Genomic DNA, 14,692 nt, shown 5'->3' on the forward strand with positions numbered 1-14,692 from the left:
TTTTGTCAGGATATAAATTTTTATCTAGTAATTTGAATTCTGAATTCGAAAGGGGAGGCAAAAAAATACACACCGCTGGGTGTTAGATTTTTTTTAAATCGACTTTCCGTTTTAAAAAGCCTTTGAAAATGTAATTGACGTCATACACAATGTACGACCAGAGCTACTGCTTGACGGCAAGCTCAGGTTACTTCCACTTTTCTCTCGAGGCATCGACAACTCAGCTGACAGGTTAGGCTCTCCCTGTCAATACACATGCTAGAAAGAGTTTTGGCTTGTTAATGTTGTTGCTAATGTTGCTAATGCTCTGACATTCTGGTTTTGCTTCGGATGCCGTCAAGCAGGATCTCTGGTCGTAGTCAGTCCTTCACTAACCACAGTACAGACACAAAATTGATTGATTGACCTTAAAGAAAGACAAGGAAGGAGCTGTTCTAACTTCCAGAAGAAGATTATTCCAAAGTCTTGGAGCAGCAATAGAGAATGCTCTATCTCCTCAAGTCTTAAGTCTCGATCTAGGAACTATTAAGAGGCCTAAGTTTGCAGATCTCAAAGTTCTTGTAGGTTGATGGACTTTCAGCTGGTCAGAAAGGTAGGACGGAGCTAACCCATTTATTGATTTAAAGACTAAAAGCAAGATTTTAAAATGAATTCTGTGGCACACCGGCAGCCAATGAAGTTTCTGACGGGCAGGAGTTAAATGTTCCCGTTTTCGAGTTCCTGTCAGAACTCTGGCAGCAGCATTTTGGACTACCTGCAGGCGGTAAATGGATTGACTGATCTCCAAATACAGCGAGTTACAATAATCCAGCCTTGAAGTGATAAAACCATGTATAACCTTTTCAAAATTTGCGAAAGAAAGGAAAGACTTAATTTTAATCAAGGTTCGGAGTTGGTAAAAGCTTGCCTTCACAACTTGGTTCACCTGTCTAACAAGCTTTAGGGCACTATCCAATACCACACCCACGTTTTTAACATATGGTTTAATATAGGATGCCAAAATGCCAAGATACACATTTGTTGTGTTATGTACACTGGAAGATGTAAACACCATAACATTACTCCTAAAAGATTCAAAGACATCCATGCTTTCACATCCTCAAGGCAGGCAGTCATCTGTTCTAAGCAATTTTTTTGTTTAAAATAAATATATTTAGTTGATTTGTTAATCCAATGAACAGTCACCCCCATGAAACTTTTATTGTTAGCTGTCCATACATCTGCTCTAGTGGCTACATATTCAATGCCATCTAAGGTTTTTCTGAGCTCTTAAGCTTTATCCAAGTCAGCCGTAAATGTCTTTCGATCGGGTAGTGAATGCTTCCTTGTCGAGATGATTGGTATTTTGCTGATAAGTTTCCTAAATGCAAGCGACTCGGCTGTTGACAAATGGCCTCATGTCTTCCACAACAAGCAACACAACAGCAATTAGTTTGTTTAACTCTGCTGGTGTCACCCCAAGGTCTACATTATCTAACTTTGTCTGCTTGGCTGATGATGAACCAGCAGCCACTTGTTGCAATGGGTCGCCATCTCTCTTTAAAGTTTTGCTAGCTTCCAGCGTTGTTTCTTTGTGTACAGTTTCAAGGTTTTTTTTCAAGTTTGAGGTACTGTTTTTGGCAGTAGATTATATTTTTAAAACAAAATGAACCCCAAAAAGTACAAGACTGTACCTGTAGAAGAACAATCAACAGTAAAATTATTCACAGCAAGGTATTACTCAATGTCAAAAACGAACGCGATAATTTGTTACTCACTTAATTATATTGCATAACGCGTTACCCCCAACACTGGTGGCAGGGCTTTAAGTATTCCAGCACCGTGCGGCCATGTTTTTTGGGGAACTTGCATGCGGTTTAATATTTTCGAGTCAATTGATTTCCCCTACCAATCACATCAGAGGAACGCAGGTATAACTAATGTTACAAGCCTATCACAAGCAGAGCAGGGCGGGTCCTGGCAACACAGTGTGAATGAGATCCATACGCAAAGTTAGCATTGTCGGTGAAAGCATGGAGCGCAAATTCATGAAGCCTGGGGATGATGTCCTACCCATAAATAAATGAGTCAAAAATAAATGGAATGGCGCTGGGCGTGGATAGAAGAAGGTAGAGACTGAACGATTCATTCATTCATCTTTGTGTCTAATCCAATATGTAATGATGGTAATCAATGACACAAATATGTGGTGTCGCAGAGGTCCGATAATATCAGCTTTAATGCAGCAGTTGGAAATCAACAAGTACAGAGCTCTGGGGTTGTCTACGTTTCCCTACCCGCAACAGAGTTTGGGCTGGTTCACGAAGTCCAACTGGCTATCTGTCCCTGCCCCAGCATATATTATACAGTGCAATTGAAACAGAAATATCAAAAAAGGGTTGAGCTTGTTCTCTCGTGCATCAGGGAGTTTGTTCTTCCCCACGCATCCCAGTTAGTATTGTTTCTTTCACTTCAAAAAAGGTTTTCTTTCTTTTAAAAGATAAGTTCTACAAAGGTCAGATAGGTAGAACTTCATAACTCGTTTTGCTGCAGTTCAAAACGAGCCAATCAGCTCAAACCATCATAACCACAATTTATCAGACTTGATGAGTCTTCCCAAATGATTTCAGAACTCTGCTACCAATAATAACCCTCTTCATGCACTAATACCATTTATTAATACAACATTAGCACAGCCTAACTATTTATCCCAAACAGTATGCCAGGCTCTGATAAAACTCTGAAATATACGGAGCCCCTAAAGGGCCATGAAAAAACAAAAAAAAACAAATCTGAAAGGTTCCCGTGCGCACGAGATCCTTTCTGGTGCGCACAAGAACGTTTCTGGTGCGCACGAGATACTTTCTAGTGCGCACGAGAAAGTATCTTCTCAGACACTGTTACTTGTAGGCGAGGTGGAGGCTCGAAAACCACATTATTTGGTGGCCGTTGGATCACCAATAAAAACTGTGCGAGTTGCAGCATATTGCTGCTGCCATCAACTGTGCCAGCGATACCCCGAGTCGAGATACAATTTGAAAACAAAAGCGTTTTGTTATTAACAGTATTACAGTTTGAAATGATAACGAGGACGTAAAGTGTTGCGATTGCGCCGGGGCTTATAACTGTATTTCCAGTTTTTGACATGATGATATATGCACATTATTAAATACATATATTTAGTTATCGGTTATTAGAGCTCTGGGGTTGTCTACGTTTCCCTACCTGCAACAGAGTTTGGGCTGGTTCACGAAGTCCAACTGGCTATCTGTCCCTGCCCCAGCATATATTATACAGTGCAATTGAAACAGAAATATCAAAAAAGGGTTGAGCTTGTTCTCTCGTGCATCAGTGAGTTTGTTCTTCCCCACGCATCCCACCTGCTTGGGTGCTGTCTCAGCCCGGTTTCAAGGTTGCTTCTGAAATGGAGTTCTAACGATACAAAATACAGCCTGTTTCCTACACCCTGTGTGAGACACAATGTTTAAGCCTGAGCACACTTATAAGTTCATAAGACATCCATTTAATAAGCACAATACATAACTTTAATAAATGCATCCTTTATAAAGTCGTGCGAGCATTGTTCCCGTTGCTATATTCACTAGGGCACAGTGCCCGTGATGTAGCTAATGATAACAGTTCTAGAATTGTATTGTCATGTATTATACATTTTTTAAGACGCCAAGCCTTTTGGCAGTTGGTGCAAGAAACTGAGAGAGCCTGATGTTTGTTTCTGCACGTTTTGCTTTCCGTTTCGAGGAAGCTACTATATGCCAGCAGCGGTAAGACAGTGCTTGCTCGTCATGTCATAGAGATGCACTCAAACCACTGCACTCAGGCACGCGTGCACTCAAACTTACCACAACGTTGCCGGGAGCAACTGTTACAGCTGACACACCGTTGCCTATGACTGACCGTGTCTGCGACTTAAAAATACGTTTGTGCACATTTATTGCGGAACATGACTTGTCATTCACAATTTCTTAGCCACTGGTCACCCTGTGTAGAAAGCTAGCAGAAGAAAAAGCGTTTCTCTCTTCTCCCCACTGACGGAGGAATCCTAATAATAGGAATAGGTAGAAACCTTTGCAGCTTCGCTGCTTGGCCACCAATAAGAATAGGTTGAATCCCTCTAGGTGGCTTCATAGCTTCGCTGCTTGGCCACCAATAACTAAAGAGGGTACAATTTCTGGTAAATGTCTGTTAAATGTCAAATCCATCTATAAATGTATAAAACAGAGTTCCAATCAAATAAAAAAAAAAAAATTACCTGCAGAAAACAAATTACACTCCTGAACTTTTAAAACATATCTAATGGATTACGACAATTGTAAATATCCTATGGCTTCTTCTCATATTGGGCATTGATACAATGCTATGTCATCTGCCCATTCTGCACAGTTTTTTACTGACCAGGCATTGGATTTGTCAAAGGCATTCTGGTAGATTCATTTTCACTCACATGCATGGCTTTCAGGTGGTGAAAGAGATTGCTAGTGTTTCCACCTTTGGCTAGCACAATTCGATGACACAATTTACAGAGTAGGCTACTGTTTGTTGATTGATGTTGGATAACTTGAAACCAAATCATTTGCAAACGACAGAGAAACGATTTTTTTTTAACCAATTCTTTGTCCGGCAAATCAACCCCACTGGCGTTATTTTCAGACATCATTAAGGCTTGCTTACACTTGCCAACAAAAGCAGTTTACTCATATGAATGTTTGCTTCCTCTGGAGTTGCGCTAGCTTGTTTGTTGACTTTCATTGGCTGGCACAATGTGTGCAGTGTTCATGCTGCATGTTAAAAGATACAAATTAGAACTAACCCACTAGGCAGTGGGTTACAGCCAATTCATTAATACATTTATTAATTATGGTGAATGACAGTATTACACACCAGGCAGGCTCAACCAGTCGATTAAGCTCTCTTCGATCTAGAGGGATCCACTATCGCCTTACTCTGCAGCTGTTAGGGGTGTGCGATACTGTAAAATGTGGTATTGATCCGATGCCAAGAGTAAATACAGGGCCATAAGGCGCCCTTGCCAATAATACAATGCTATTATTTCAGCGAAGCTCTCAATATGATTTAATTTGTAATTTATAGATTTTGTATGTCAATTAGGCATTTCATTATATAATTGGTCATTTATTTAAGCTTTGAGTTATATCATTATTTATTTATCCAAGTATTTATTTATTTAGTTTTGGCCCCTATAATCCTCCATACGGGGAGGCTGGTCTTTACTCACACACTGACTGTGCCCGTAAATAATTTTTCTGGTTCGCGCACGCATCAAATTTAGGGGCATATGCGAGTGAAATAATTCCACTGTAGAGCCCTGGCTCTTATTATTGAGGCTTATTTCTGTCAACGATAGATACTTGCTACAAAGTTGGGGTGCGCTCACTGCGCTCACCGTGCATACCTTGGGTGGAGGAGGAATATTGTCCTGCAACGGCAGCTGGAGTTGGTAACGTTGCTTCTCGAAGACAGTCGAATGTACTGCATTTTACCTTTAGCTGATGCACAACGTTGAGGTGCTTATTCATTGCACTAGTGTTTCCCCCCCTCAGAAGAAATGATCTTCGAACATATAGACCAATTATTTGTTTGTAAACTATCGGGATGCGAGCGCACTGTGGCTGCAGAAAATCGTGAAAGGATAGCATTTTTAATGGCAAAAGGACCACACGGATAATACAAATAGTTAGATTTAAAAAGACCAAAAGCGTCGAGGAGGACATGCCTGTAGGAGAGAAAGCGATTACCCATTGATCTGTTGCATCATAATTTTGATTTGGGTCACGAAAGTCTTGAAATTTGAGTGAGAATGTCGCCCGGTACAGACCTGTAAAGGAAGAATTCGAGTGGCACTGTGTCGATCTGAATAGTCAAGGGATATGGTTTTAATACAATTTATTAGACTATACAATTACATATGATTTAAACAAAGTACTTTGTGATCCGTCTTGGCGAAGGGTGTGATAGCCACAAATCGTTCGCAAGAGTGATGATCAGCCAGCACTCATGCACTGCCTTATATAAACTTAAGATCAAATGGCATTCTATATGGTCAATCAATCAATGAAACAAACTCTGTGATTGGCCAACTCAACTTGGTGACAGTTTGAAACAATACATCTCCCTAGCGATTGTTTCACTGTTCTTTGATGTCACAGCTCTCCCCAGAGCAGTAGATAATAAAGCCACAGGGGTTGACCAGTCAAATGGTCAACTGTCCTTTGTGTGACCATCTTCAAACAATACTTTTAATTAACACAAACAATGAAACAGGACACAGTCCTTCTAGCCAAAGTTCAGAGCAACTGTCTCATTGACCCCTTACAGTAACCAGAGGACAGAAGGCCATATAAAATGCTTCACCCATCCCCCAGGGCAAGCTGCCCACAGAGCCATCAGCACCTCACATTCCTTTGAACTCAACTTAATTACCTTCCCTTCCTGTCTCTTACCAATGAACATAGAAGATTATAGATTTCATACACATACATCTATGCATATGACCAACATTTCCATTACATTTCCATTCTTTTTTTTTTTTAAACAACACCATAATTCAAACAGTGCATTGAGAAAAATAAAAATCAACATCAAAAGAAGTATGCAATGCAACTCAGTAAAAAACATCCATACCGAATACAAACATACACAAAGCAAATGTATTCCCATCAATTTCTCTTTGACTCTACCTACCTCCATCCAATTCTGAAAAGCCATCCAACCAAGCTAACATCTATTATTTTCCAAATCGTGTAACAATTTCTCTCTGCACAAGCTTTTCATAATTTCACAACAAAATGAACCCACACTCCGAAATCCACATATATCAATCCATATTTGCATTTGCAATAAACTATCGTTACCATACTTTTGCTTTATGTAATCGATGTTTGGACAGGTTAATTCTGCCTCCAGACCAATCTTTAGCCCTATTCATTTTCGAATTACAATCCATATTTGAACACATTGAACCAACAATAACCAACGAAGGAACATAAAGACACAATTACCCCCTTCCTTCCTTTCTTTTTTTTTTTTTTTTTTTACTCTCAATTTCCGATTTCACAACTTGTCAATGAACATATACCCTTACCGAATAGCCTACAATCGTAAATTACAAACGTTCAAACCAAAATAAAAATAATTTAAAATTTTGATTTTTGTAATTTGTAGATATAGCTTTTACGTTGACACCATTAATTACTACCCATACTTCTTTTAACCTCAAAAAACATAACTTGCAAGTAAAACAAAAATGAACACGCGCGTTTACAAACTTCATAGGCCTATACCTACTTCCTAACTTCTTTTCTTTATCTTTTTTTTTTATTTTTAACTCAGCTGGTTACCGGTTCTCACAAGTATACTTTTCCACTTCTCTTCTGGACTTAGACATCATGTAGCGCCTTAGTAATAAATAAGAACTGTTATGACCACAATTGCCAATACAACTTCTCAAACTATCACCAATCCAACATATTCTAATCCTTAGGGTCTCCAAGAAACACATAACACGATATCACATGTGAATTTTTTCTCCCTCTGTGTTGTTTCGTCAAACACACGACCTCTATGTATGTCCGTCGACACACTCTGCAGATTTGTTTTTTACGACTCTCACGTAAAAGATAGGTTCAACAACCGTACCTCATTAATTCGTACGACTCACACGTACAGGACACTGTTCCTCAGACCACTGCCCAATTACTAACTTTTAACCGAATTATTGACAATAGCCTATAACCATATTTAGACAATTCAATATCACACAGTGACCAAAAAGAATATCTCACCTGTTTCTTTAAGACCCCGCGTCAGCAACAGCGTAACCAGTAAAACTCCCCTAGAATCGGCCCCGCTGTCTCCGAAAAATTTTGGAGGTTAAGGCAGCTGTTCCAGCCGGATTGATCAAATCGCCATCAGAGGGAGAAGTCTGTTAAACGCTGAGCAGACGAGGATTCCGAGTTCCGGCACCAAGTGTAAAGGAAGAATTCGAGTGGCACTGTGTCGATCTGAATAGTCAAGGGATATGGTTTTAATACAATTTATTAGACTATACAATTACATATGATTTAAACAAAGTACTTTGTGATCCGTCTTGGCGAAGGGTGTGATAGCCACAAATCGTTCGCAAGAGTGATGATCAGCCAGCACTCATGCACTGCCTTATATAAACTTAAGATCAAATGGCATTCTATATGGTCAATCAATCAATGAAACAAACTCTGTGATTGGCCAACTCAACTTGGTGACAGTTTGAAACAATACATCTCCCTAGCGATTGTTTCACTGTTCTTTGATGTCACAGCTCTCCCCAGAGCAGTAGATAATAAAGCCACAGGGGTTGACCAGTCAAATGGTCAACTGTCCTTTGTGTGACCATCTTCAAACAATACTTTTAATTAACACAAACAATGAAACAGGACACAGTCCTTCTAGCCAAAGTTCAGAGCAACTGTCTCATTGACCCCTTACAGTAACCAGAGGACAGAAGGCCATATAAAATGCTTCACCCATCCCCCAGGGCAAGCTGCCCACAGAGCCATCAGCACCTCACATTCCTTTGAACTCAACTTAATTACCTTCCCTTCCTGTCTCTTACCAATGAACATAGAAGATTATAGATTTCATACACATACATCTATGCATATGACCAACATTTCCATTACAGACCGCATAGTCGAGCGGCAACCATGTCTTCACGTCATGTCACAAAGTTCATAATTTTACACTTTTACAGTCAATTCTACATTTCAAAAGTCGAGCAGGGCAGCTTTTAAGAGATATGGGAATTCTGCTTTTAGTCAGCTGGTCTGATTATTTTTCTGATTTGTTTAAACTGGCAATCTGAGTGAGACTACATCCCAGTTACACTGTTTTGACGTTAGCCTCAGTCAGACTCGCTCACTGGCAGTGTGCACAATGTTGTATTTCACTCCATTCTACACCAGAAACGTCAGGGAGGACTGCCTAATGTAGATACGAGTCTGGTGAAGATAGCCAGTATCTCGGATTTCCTTAACCTGTCTGTTTCATTCGTCATTTGCCTGAGAAAGCGACCGCGAAGGCTAGTTTTGCCCAATCACTTGGACAGGCTATTTAAGGGTATCGGGGTCAAGTGATTTTTGTGCATAGAAAAGTGAACTAAATGTATTTGTCCAAAGGCCAAGAGCCTCAAAAAGTTAATATCAAGCCCTGCAATCCAGTGGCCAGACATATATGATGACCTGAACGACACTCCAAGAGTAATAGAACGTCTTTTGCAACCCACATGCGCAGTTGAGCCTGCTTAACAGTTGTGTGACGTAGGGTGATAATTGGTCTATATTACACGTTGCTTCGTCCTTATCTTTGGCTAAAAGCACAATTCCCACATCTCTTGAAGGCTGCCCTGCTTGCCTTTTTGGTGTAGACCGAACTGTAAAAGGGTGAACTTCGCGACCAAAACATGGCTGCTGTGTTCACACTTGACTTATTTTATTAGAAAAAAGCACCTTTTCAGAAAAGCGCTGGGTGACGCCAAATGCCTTTTTGACGAGAATTCTGTAACATGAACGGGAATCATACATTCTAGCGATACATTATTATCCATTATTTTCCGTTGGTTACTTATTGACAGCTAGCTACTATGGCAAATAAAATGCAATTACTTCCTTTAGCTTTGGCGTTTGAGGAGCCATAGCCTGGTAACTAAGGTAGAAGGTTACTAGGGAAGGTACACTCGTACCTACTCTCCTCGTCCTGATTGGTCAGCTGTCAGAAAGGCTCTTGACGTCACCCAGCGCTTTTCAAAAAAGTTAAGAAAATGTAACTCAAAGGCGTCGGGTGCTGCACTTTTTTTTAGACGTTTTTTAAAGGCGTAAAAGAGTAAATACAGGGCCATAAGGCGCCCTTGCCAATAATACAATGCTATTATTTCAGCGAAGCTCTCAATATGATTTAATTTGTAATTTATAGATTTTGTATGTCAATTAGGCATTTCATTATATAATTAGTCATTTATTTAAGCTTTGAGTTATATCATTATTTATTTATCCAAGTATTTATTTATTTAGTTTTGGCCCCTATAATCCTCCATACGGGGAGGCTGGTCTTTACTCACACACTGACTGTGCCCGTAAATAATTTTTCTGGTTCGCGCACGCATCAAATTTAGGGGCATATGCGAGTGAAATAATTCCACTGTAGAGCCCTGGCTCTTATTATTGAGGCTTATTTCTGTCAACGATAGATACTTGCTACTAACTCAAAGGCGTCGGGTGCTGCACTTTTTTTTAGACGTTTTTTAAAGGCGGCCGCTTTTTAAAAAGGTGTCCGCCCTTTTTCTTTTCCCATAGGGTTGCATGTAAAAAGGCGCCGAAGTCAGTCATGTGTGAACACGGCCTAAGCCTATGCGGTCTCCCTGGCATCCGAACTCACTCCAATTTCAAAGACTTTCACGACCCAAATCCAAATTCTGAGCAGATAGGTCTGTCGAGAATCACTTTTTCTCCTGAAGGCTGCCCTCCATGACCTTTTTGTTGAAGAATTCGCCGAGATACAAAATGATTCACTAATTATAAACAGAGGAAAAAAGCTACCTACTTTTCGAGTTCGGTTTTCCGTCACTTCAAACTCACGATCTCAAGGTCTAAAGTGCTCAAATCTTCACCATAATTCAAGAGTAGTGTACTTTTTTTGTACCCAATCATTGATTCTAGCTTAAAATGTGTAAAAAATAGGTGAAATTACTCACTGAACGTGGCTGCCTCCAACACGGCTATCAAGAGATTCCAGTTGAAAACAACAATGTCCGGTGAAAAATAATTTATATTCTTAACGGCAAATTGGTTTGGATCTATATCCAAAGGCTTGAGCACACCCAATAAGAAGAAAAGGTAGAAACACTTGAGGTGGCTTCGCAGCTTTGCTGCTTGGCCACCAATAACAATAGGGTTCTCCTACTGGAGGAACCCTAATAAAACTAACAATAAATATACCTGCAAGCAGCAATGAGGTGGCCAAGCCGGTAAAGCAGGTAAAATGAACAAAAAACATTTTAGACATCCTCAGAACAGGGTTCTGCATAAATGCAGCTTTGAATCCATCAAAGATTTGCTGAGATACAACCCAACTTCCTTTTTGACGGCTTTGCCACTGCCCTCCAGTCTTCCAGAGCGGCTTCGAGGTCATCCGTCATCATTCTGCTGGACCTTTCTGCAGCGTTTGATACGAAGATCAGGAGATACTTGTCTGAGCACTCCACCCAGCTGCTTGTCCAAGCACTTGTCCTCTCCAAGTTGGACTACTGCAACTCGCTGTTCGCCGGTCTCCCAGCATGTGCAACCCTCCCTTTTAAGAGGATTCAAAACGCAGCGGGACGCCTTGTCAACAATCTACCCAGACGCTCCCACATTACCCCGCTCCTCATCTCCCTCCAGTGGCTACCCATCATGGCCCGCATCAGATTCAAGACCCTGGTACTGACCTTCCGAGCAGTGAACGGGACTGCACCCGACTATATCAAGTCTCTCCTGCAGCCTTACACCCCCACCCGCCACCTACGGTCTCCGTCAGACAACCGCCTGGTGGTCCCACCGCTCAAGACCGCCCGGTCCCAACACAAGCTCTTCTCCTGCCTAGCCCCCCAGTGGTGTAATCAACTCCCCACCTCCATCAGAGACACAGACTGTCTCTACACCTTCAAGAGAAGGCTCAAGACGCACTTGTTCCTAACAAGTGCGTCTTTAATTTAGGGGGACATGGCTAATTCTAAAGAAGTTTGTTAGAGGCAAACTACCTGCTGTTGCTAGCCACACTTCACTGATTGTTTGAAAGCGCTGGAAATTAAATTGTTTCTTTTGACATAAAAGTTTAGCCATAGCTGTGGCATTGAAGATAGTACTACTACTACACACTGCCAGTGGGCGAGCCGAGTCTGACTCTGAGGCTAACGTCAAAACAAGACTCGTTCTTACTCAAATTCCAAGTTTTACACATCACAAAAATATGCAGACCCACTGGCTGTCTTTGCAATCTCTATCTTTAAAACACTGCCCTCCCTTTTGATGTAGAATTGACCCTGGTACGAAATTAAGAAAATATTCATCAGACGAAGATCGACAACAGCTGCTGCAACAGCTGCACGACCTAAATAAAAATCTGAGTCAGCAGTTCCACTCGAAATCGCTTTCTCAACAAAGCCCAATAGTTCGTAATATTGGGCGGTGGCATTTCACTCATTTTTCACTCATCGCTAGCAACACGAAACATTTGACACCTACATCGTCTATGTAGTCCAAATATTGACAGATCCATAGGGGGGATAATAAACAATAAATATAGCTGCAAGCAGCGATGCAGGTTCTTCCGCAAAATGGCAAAATATGATCATGTACAATGTAGAAGCAAAACAACTTCATGTTTGGCCAACAACAATAGGCTGGATGGGGATGTGAACTCATGAGCGTAAGGTTACAAGTCAGTCTCTCTATCCTCTCTGCTACACACTAACTGTTGCGGTTTTATGAATAGAAAGGGCAGAGTATTACCTTTGGTCAGCTTTGGGACAAAGATTAGGAAATGTCAATGTAAAATTTACATGAAATTGCACATGGTAACTACTTCAGAATGATGTCATCTCAAAGCCAATAAGGTTTGAAAAACCATGAGTCAAAATGACATTTGATTTATTGACACAATGATATTGAGGCAATGTGGACATTTACATAAATACAACTAGGCCTGTCGCGATAGTCAATATATTGACTTATCGCACGGTATATGGAAATGAGCGCAATAATTTTTGGTGCCGCGATATATTGCAACTGCTGGGAGTAATGAGTGAACTGTTGAATCATTGGGCCAAATTGGAAAAAATCGGGTCCAGGACTTTGAGCTATAGAGCCATTTAACGGAGAAGAAAAATAATAAGAATACTAACAAAAACAATAGGTTCCCTCCAACTGGAGGAACCCTAATAAGAAGAATACCAACAAAAACAATAGGTTTCCTCCTACCGGAGGAACCCTTATAATAATAATAATTCATATTATTACAAGAGTCTTCATATGAACTTGTGATTGAATCTGAGTATAAGTTTTTGACTGGCTGATGTGTAAAGCATTATTTTAGTGTTAGCGATAAGTTCAATTTGCTTTATATCAATAATTTGGGGAGATATGAAGTTGCCTTTGCACATGGTGACATGTTGTAGTGTCCTCCACCAACATACCAAGTTTAGTGTTGATATCTCAGAGATTTGCTGAGATTTGATCCAAATTCCTGTTTGGTTGCTTTGTTGCAGAATTTGATTAGGCTGTCCCGGAAAAACGGTTTTGACATTCAAAGATAAAAGTAATGCCTGAATGAATTTGAATTGAATTGAATTGATGTTTATTGGCCATGAAAGTTTGCACAGAATTTACTTTGGCAGGAGAGCCTACCTAGGCAGCCATCAGAGGCGCCAACCAGAAAGATTACAGCAAAGCATAACATGAGGAGAGAGGAGAGAAAAAGGCAACCCCCATACAATGCTCCTAGAGGAGTACAGTATGGGAACAGGCAAAAACCTCAGCACATAAGCCCACAAACATTAACAACACAACATTACAAACACTTGCAATGGGAATGGGGGGGGGGTAGACAAGCAGCATCTGGACCTGCGACCGTAATAGGCGCTGGACACAGACCCGCCAGCCACCCAGGGAAAAGCAGTCGAAGGCGTTGGATGGGGGTGGGGGGGTGGTGGTATCTGTAGTTGGTGAAAGTTAGTGTGTGAGTAGGTCTGGGTTGGTGCCCTCGACCTAGGCCACAATCAGTCCGAGTCTCTCTATGCAGATAGTGTTGGCAAGGAGACGTCCTTGGTCATGAACCGGGTAGAGACCAAGCCACAGATGTTGATGGTGGGGGAGTGGGAAGGGAAGAGCAAGATAGTCTCGCTTCAGCGCTCTCCAGGGGAGTTGTTTTCCAGCAACGGCCTTGGCCAAAGCCTGAGCTGGTTACGGGGCCGAAAGTAGATAAGATTGGCTGAGATGTTTAGACGAGTAGACGCGACTCAATTTTCACGTCCACCCTTCAGGAAGGCCTCCAGATCCTCTAACCTTCTTTGCTGAGCCGCGAACTTATCCCTGTTGTACTCCCTATTCTGCTGTAAGTTCACAGTCAGTGCTCCAACGGCTCTGCCCACCGTCTCAATCAGGTCGGGCAGCCTAAGGGGGCTTTTGATGGCTGCAGCCGTTTCCTTGACTTTCCGATATACAAGCCAACCGCCTAATCCACACAGCAAAGCCTGTAATCATGGTTCCGAAAATAAAGATGTCTTCAACATCCTCAACGGAAAGTGCCGCTAGACACACGACACGCCAATTGTCCCACGCGTCCATCGTGTAGCCAGCTGCAAACGTCCCATCCGGACATTTGGGTTCCCCCGAACCCGAGCTTCTCTTCGAGAAGATGGTGTCAATTGCATTGAGAGACCAGCTAATTAATTCCATGCTTCCAGTTTCGGAGAGTGATGGTGAGAGAGTATCTTGAGACAGACAAGACAGACAAGACAGAGCAAAGCAGGGAAGGTCAGGGAGGGGAGGAGAGAGAAATGCGACCGCCTTCGTCGAGAGCCAAGAGGGAACGAATGAGGGTTGCTTTGACAATGATATTTTTGGGGAAGATTGGGAAATAATTGTTGGAGGAGTAGGCTTTCAAAGGT

General features: G+C 41.5%; 1 protein-coding gene across 1 annotated transcript in view; it reads left to right on the forward strand.

Annotated features, from left to right (window-relative positions):
• Positions 1-14,692, forward strand: part of vil1 (villin 1) — a 152,154-nt gene that overhangs the window by 4,257 nt on the left and 133,205 nt on the right. The gene's annotated exons all lie outside the window — the stretch shown is intronic.

This window comes from Hypomesus transpacificus, unplaced genomic scaffold, assembly GCF_021917145.1.
Source record: "Hypomesus transpacificus isolate Combined female unplaced genomic scaffold, fHypTra1 scaffold_105, whole genome shotgun sequence".
In the NCBI taxonomy this organism is placed as follows: Eukaryota; Metazoa; Chordata; class Actinopteri; order Osmeriformes; family Osmeridae; genus Hypomesus; species Hypomesus transpacificus.